Here is a 7,148-nt window from a genome sequence, read left to right on the forward strand (position 1 = left end):
GGTTCAGAGGATTAATTGATTACAGCAAAAGCTGTGCCCTCTGAACCTGGCTGCAGCCAAGTAAAACTGTTTCCTGCTGTCTTCGGTGCCTTGCCTCCTCTGTCCCTACAACAAATCAGCCTCTTGGAGTGAGCCCTTCTTCATGCTCAGTCTTAGAAGATCCCAGGAAATGCACAGCTTAAGGGAGGAAAAGGAGGCAGCAGGCAACAGCAGTTAACGATAAATTTATAAAAGTGGTTGAAGAGAGCCACTTATTGGAGAGCCCAGGCAGCAGGGCAACAAAAAGGGATAATGGACTGACTGGTTAAGAAGAGAGGTCAAGAAAAGGGAGCAGTAGAAAATCTGGTGGGGGGCATGGGACTGGGCCTGCAGCTGATCTGCCGACCAGTCAAGGGGGTGGCAGGAGCTGATTCACCCTTTCTGCCCCTCCCTCCCTCAGTCTCACCTGCCCTTTCTGCCTCTGACAGTCAAAAATGGAACCCTGATTTGTAATCTCCGCTTCCCCTACTTTACTCTGCCTCATTTCTCTTACTAGAGTCCAAGTTAACCGAGGGTGGGCACGTGACTTTCTTTCTGGTATATTCTTGTACACACTTATCGCTGTGCTTTGCACATAGTAGACACTCCACTTAGTGAATTAAATGACAAAAATCTGGCATGTCCTGTGAACTCAAGGTTGTGAAGTAAAGGAGCTGAGGGGGCAAAGAACACAGACTTTGAGAAAATCATTGGTATTGAGAGACAAGAGTGGAGGAGAACGCCCTCAGGGGATGAATTGGGAGAAGAGGTGTAGGCAGGGTGCAGCTTGAGACCCTTGAAGAGTCCAGGAGAAATCCTAGACCAACATTATCTCATTATCACATTAAAGAGCTGCAGCACAGGAGGACTGCCCTTTGTTGACAGATACCTGTTTGATGTTAGGAAGGAACACAGGGAGAGAAGTTTCCTGCCGCTTCCTGTGAAATTGCTCTGCATTTCACAGAGAGAACTCTCTAAAAGACAAATGGGAAGTGAATGTGAAGTGATTAACTGCCCCAGATTTTACAAAAATGGAAGGGGGGGCAAAAGATCTCAAGTAACCATTTAACCATTGGACACATCAAGGAAAACAATGAAAATAATGAAAGACCCAAGCTGGATCTTGATCTGGGCAGAAGGCAGCCATTTTCAGAACACCAGGTCCCCTCCCACAGACCCCGGTGACATCCTGCTGACTAAGAAGGCTGGTGATTTTCAGAAGCTGAAAATCCACATTTCTGAACCAGAGCCTTCAGGCTCCAACCTGCCTTTGAAAAACCCCTCTAGGAAGGGAGCCTCACCATTTTCAAGTTGATTGGTAATTTCTCCTGAGTTTCCTTGGTAATCTCAAAGCCCTTTGACCCGCAGAGCATAGACGGCTGGAGAGCAGGTATCAACCCCCTTTTCAGGAAAAGAGAACAAAGTACAGGGCCACAGCAAACAGATGGCAAGGCTCTAATGTCCAACAGCTCTACCAGCGAAGGAGAGGATTCATGTTTATAACACAAAGTCCCACAATCCCAGCCCCAGGGCTGGAACGCACAAGCTCAGCGTATGTCCAAATACACAGGTTTGGGTATGTTGTTTTGGGCCACCACGTCATCCTGACATGCCAGCCTAACTTGGAACCTCAAAGAAGCTGGCACAGTCCCAAGAGCCCTATGTGGAAGTGTCACCAATCTATTCAAGATTCAAGATTTTTTTCCTGATGATACCGCTGGAAATTGGTGAGGAGTCCTGCTCCCTGACATGTTGAAGAATGACATTAGAGAAGCATGCAGGGGCAAGCATATAAAGCAGGATTTATTTAAAAAGGGATAATACAGACTTTTCCTGGGAAGGAGAAGGGGGCATAGCTGGTATCCCGGTATCCCAAGAAGTGAGGGTGTTCTGCCACTTTTGTACATCCTAGATATTCTAAGTTCTCCTCCTCTCCTCCTACTTCTCTCTCTATTTCTTGTGAATGTGATCCAGCCCAGGAGATGCTCCTGAGGGATGGTCAAAAGGTGAGAAGGAGATGGGTTGGAGGGGGCCAAGGTGGAGTGATCAGGTGGGAAGGGTGCCCTTTTATAACTCCCTGTAGGGAGGGACAGTCCTGGGGAAGGTTGCCTCAGCAACAGGTTGGAACAGGGGCAGGTTGTCTGAATAAGGGTGGAGGAAGGGCTCTGGAGGCATTAACAGTTCAATTCCTCATGTGGTCTCCAAACTGGTCTTCCTTCTCCAGATCTGACGGGGACCACCTATCTGTGTTGACTGCCTTGTCGCTCCCTGGGACAAGGGTAGGTGGGAGACAGGCAGGATCAGCCTGTCCACTCCGAGGCACCAGCTGTTGGAACCACCCTCCAACAGAGGTAGTGAAGTGCACTAGACTAGCTAGTGTCTCCGGGGCTGAGCGAGAGGGTAAGTGTCGCAACCTGGCCCACCACCCAACCTGGCCCAGAATCACACCAAGTCGGGAGATGAGCCAACCACAGGGAAATGCTATGGAAGAACCCATGAGGCCACCTCAGCCAACACCCAATAATGACCGCGGTCCCAAGGGAGGTAAAAGGTCCCAACACTGCCTGTTTTTAATTCTGGCTTCCCTGGGGACCTTTCTTTTAAAAAGTGAAGGGAAATCATTCCCAGAAACCTCACCAGCATAGACTTCAGTGGCCAGACAAGTTCCATGTGACCATCCTAAGCCCATCACTAGCAAAGAACAACACTCTGATTGGCTGATAATCAGTCAAGGGGCTGTGGCTTGGGGGGGAGCCTCTGGAAGTCCCCATTCCTGAAGGGAACTGAGCTTTTTTGCTGGGAAGAGGTGGGGAACATAGAAATTAGGTTATCAAATATTGGCTATGCTCCAGCTTGAGTTTCTCATAACTCAATATTTAATTCCATTTGTTAAACTAATGATATCTCAGCTTTTTTTTTTTTTGCTTTAAGAAATTTCAGTGTACTTGATTGTATTTCAGTGTTTTGTGGGATGCCCTAAATCTGGTAGAGAGAACATGGACTTTGGGATGGATGGAGAGTAACTGGATTCAGATTTTTTACTGTGCCAAGTAGCATATGTGCTTGTAGGTAAGTCGTCTAACCTCCTAAATCCTGTTTTCTCTATTGCAAAATGGAGATAATAATTACCACCTGTGAGCATCAAGAAACAGAAAGTATGTAAAGAACTCAGCACAGGGTCTGGAATACAACAGGTGTCCATTCAGTCCCTTTATTCCACCTATATTTGAAACAGTGGCAGTACCCTATGGGCTAGTTTGCTGAGGGCCTTTGCCAAGTAGGAATAACGCATCGAAATTTCCTTGCCAGCGTACCCCATGTTGCTTAGAGGAAGGACTCGTGGAAATGGACTTGCCTTGGACATTCGCTGTGACATTGCATGTGTGTTTGAGAAAGGTGACCCTGCTCAAGGACCAGGGTGGATCCAGGTTTAGGGTGTATCCTGCAGGTTTTAGGAAGTATCCCGTTCCTTGGGTTTAGGGCGTTCCCAATTTAAGACAATCTGGGTTTAGGGCAGTTCCAGGTTTAAGGTTATTCCTGGGAATAGGATAAAAAGCCTGGTGGAGTACGTGAATTGAGCGACAGAACTTGGATTTCCCCAGAACGTGTTTGTAGAGGGCCAGTGTGAGTTCGGGAATAAAGAATTGCTGTTTGAATCTACAAAGCTGTGAGTGGCTCGTGATCTTGTGCCCAGCCAGACTGTGGCACTAGTTGTTTATTAATTTGCTAGTAGGTTGACGTCTCAGATTTGTTTTCAGAGGGAACACTTTAAATAATTTACCATTCTGTAGAATCCACAGAGAAAACTGGTGTAGAATGAGATATTTCTCATAAATTCTGAGGGTGGATGTGTGTGTAACCAGTCTAGCAAATCAGTGGATTCAAACAGTGGGCTGCTCATTTTCTCATCTCCAGGAGTAGAACTCCACTTGTTCACTGGGCTGTATGGCAAGAGTTTTTTTTTTTTTTTTTTTTAAAGAGAGAGTGAGAGGAGAGAGGAGAGAGAGAGAGAGAGAGAGAGAGAATTTCCAACATTTATTTTTTAGTTCTCGGCGGACACAACATCATTGTTGGTATGTGGTGCTGAGGATCGAACCCGGGCCGCACGCATGCCAGGCGAGCGCGCTACCGCTTGAGCCACATCCCCAGCCCATGGCAAGAGTTGTTGAGTCCAGAAGAACTTGGTTCTCTAGTCCCACCATCTTGTTTTCCCTAAGCATGTTATGCTCAAATTCAGGACCCCCAAAAGACCACCCGAGACCAAGATCGATGTAAACAGCAAAGAGGTATTTATTGCAAGCTAGCTCGGTCCTCTGTGCGCACACACACAGCAACTGGTGACGCTGAGAGGCCCCGAGCCCAGGGTTTGCATTAGTTTTATACATTCTTTGGGGAAGGCAGGGACCCTCACATACATCATAGCATCTCTTAGCAAATCATCACACACCGTGGGAAAATTGAATAACAACTAAAACATGATTAGCCCATTCACTGGTGGGAACAAGGTGGGTAGGGGTGATTGGTTACTACAAGAGGGGGATTTATTTGAACTGATTGGTTTAAGCCAAGAGGGGTGTTCGTGCTGAACTACATGGTTTCCCAACTAGTTATCAACCACCATAAACCACTGGGAGGGTTATCTGGCATCCCAGGTATTTCCCTGTCTCATGCTGATTGGTGGCTGCTAGGGGGTTGCTATGGGTCCTCACCTATCCTGAGTCAGGGACACCTGGTGCAGCAGATCTCTCCTGGTATTTGTAGACAAACAACTCAGCAGGGTGAGAATGTGCCTAGGAGTGCTCTGTGGGTCTTTCCAAGGACAAAGGTGATGTCCCTTCCTTGGACAGGCTTTGCTCTGAGGTAGAGGCTGGTTTTTCAAGCACTCGTTCCATAGACTTTTTTTTAGCATTCATCGAGTATTCGAGCACCCACCAGTCTTAAGAATCATCTGGACTTAGTGCAGCTTCTCCTACTAGATCATGAGTTGGCCTAAGTACAGATTCTTTTTTATTCTGTCTTCCTAAGGGAAATGCCAGGAATCTAGAAGCTTCTGTTTAGTATGTAAATTACAAAGAGAGACTGCCATTTTCCAACTAATTCTGACCCCTTTTAGTTCTGTGATGAGGTCACAGGTGCCCATTTCCTCATGTCTTTAAGGGATGGCTGCAAAGTTAACAGAGTTACCATTGGAGGAGCCATTAGGAAGGCAGGGGAGGGCTGAGCCTCTGACCCACATTTCATTTTTTTTAAGGGGACCGCCATCTTGTTGCTGAGTCATTGCTTTTTTATCTCAGCCTCTCTTGGCAGATCTCTTTTTATCTTGTTCTTTGAGAGGGAGTTCTTGCTCCTCTATTCTAGTAGAGTGGCTCAAATTTTATTGACTCGGCTTTCTTCAATTTGTGCTTTTCTCCAGGAGCTGCGTTTACCAGACTGGCTTTCAGAAGAACTCGTTTTCTAATAATGGCCTTGAGTTTTAGCCCTGGTGGCCCGGTTTTATTTGGGATTTCCACACATTCCTCATGCTGTGATATTTCCTCCTTTTTGATGCTTCGGTTTTTAAATGGCTGAGCTCAGAATTGTAGCTTCGATGGTCTAGAGCTCAGATTCTACAGCTTGTCCTGCAATTAAAATGCTCATATTCTTTTGGTCTAATTAATACATCATGGGTCTGCTTAACAATGAAATGTTTTCAGTTGCTGTCTGTAGTATCTGCAATCAGGAATTAGGTGGGTTGATGACCCTGGTGACACTAACAGATGCCCAGCATTTATTTGGGGAAGGGGAGGGGAGGGAGGGCTGGGTGGTAAAACATAATTGCGTGGCAAACCCATGTCCTGTGCCCTAGAAGAGGGGGAAGGTATCTTTCCCTTCTACCTGTAAGTTCGTTAGCCAGGGTTCCCGAAAGACAGGTTAAGAAGAGAAAACATGCACATGGATTTAATGTTTTATGTGACACAAGAGTCTTCATAAGGAAATGAAGACTCAAAGAAGTGGATCAATTTTAGTATTTTGGTTTTTTTGTTTTTGTTTTTGTTTTTGTGTTTGTTTTTTTAATGCTAGACTTGATTAAAAGTAGAAAGTGACAAGGTGAACAGGGTCTGCCCTGGGAGCAGCAAGGTCTGTGCAGATACTTCTTGGCCTCTTCTCTGAAGTTCATTTCCTCCTAATACAGGGAGAGCACCTCTCCAATGAGGGTCTTAGAACCTGCTTCAGGGAAGACCAGAGAATCCTTCCTGGGTGGGGGAGAGGTAGGGAGAGATCATCTGATCACCTTCCTGGTTCAATAGTTTTCTCAAATCTCTTCATCTTAAAATATGCAGTATACCAAGTTGTCAGATTTTGGGGTATTATGTCCTAAAACCCTTCATCCCCAAGGAAGTTCTCAAAACAAACCAATGGCTCAGTGATGGTTTAAAGCTATTGCCTCACTGTCACTTGGAGTTGAGGAGACTTTTCTTTGGTCTTGCATGCCACCCACAACCTTCCCTTCCAAAACATCCTATCCTTTTCTTGATAATATCTGACCCCTGCCCCCCCCATCAGGTCCAGTGCTCTCTGCTCCCTGATCCAACTTCTAGCCTCTGCCTTTCTATTACTCTCCCTTATCTGTTTTCTTACCACTGGAAACAGTATAGCTGAGTTTGCTGATGCATTCCAGATTCTAACCCAACCCCACAGCACATTCTTATCTTTCCCATCTTTCCCCTCCCATTCATCTATTCCTGTCGCCAATTCAAATGATAACCTCTACTACAGTGCTGCCTTTTTTTTTTTTTTTCTGGATACTGTTGTAAAACAATGTAGATCTCTTTCCTCTTTACTCAGAAAAACGAATGTCTTTTGTGGTCAAAAGAAAATTAGAAGCAGCTGAAAGTGGAATTTTAATGACACTAAAACCTAATTGTTATTCAGCTTCAACTTTAAATCCTACCTCCTCTTCCACGAATTCCTATTAATTCATCAGCTAAATAATGTGGCTGCTACTAAAGATTCTGACATCTAATTCTCTGCCTGTGCAGGTTTATTGCCAGGGTGAGAAATACTTTCTCTTTTTACTTTCATTTTTAAAAACAAGCATAATGAAAATATAAAATATTGTTTAGGATTTATCTTAAGAAGATGTGGCGGTT

At 45.3% G+C, this 7,148-nt stretch overlaps 1 long non-coding RNA gene across 1 annotated transcript; it reads left to right on the forward strand.

The window, feature by feature from the left end:
* The first annotated feature begins 357 nt into the window (after positions 1 to 357).
* Positions 358 to 5,702, forward strand: LOC144370333 (uncharacterized). Its single transcript, XR_013430316.1, has 3 exons — positions 358 to 1,745; positions 2,243 to 3,087; positions 5,432 to 5,702. It is a non-coding gene; the product is annotated as an uncharacterized LOC144370333 (long non-coding RNA).
* The last annotated feature ends 1,446 nt before the right edge of the window (positions 5,703 to 7,148 follow it).

The sequence above is a fragment of the Ictidomys tridecemlineatus genome, chromosome 2, assembly GCF_052094955.1.
Source record: "Ictidomys tridecemlineatus isolate mIctTri1 chromosome 2, mIctTri1.hap1, whole genome shotgun sequence".
NCBI lineage: Eukaryota > Metazoa > Chordata > Mammalia > Rodentia > Sciuridae > Ictidomys > Ictidomys tridecemlineatus.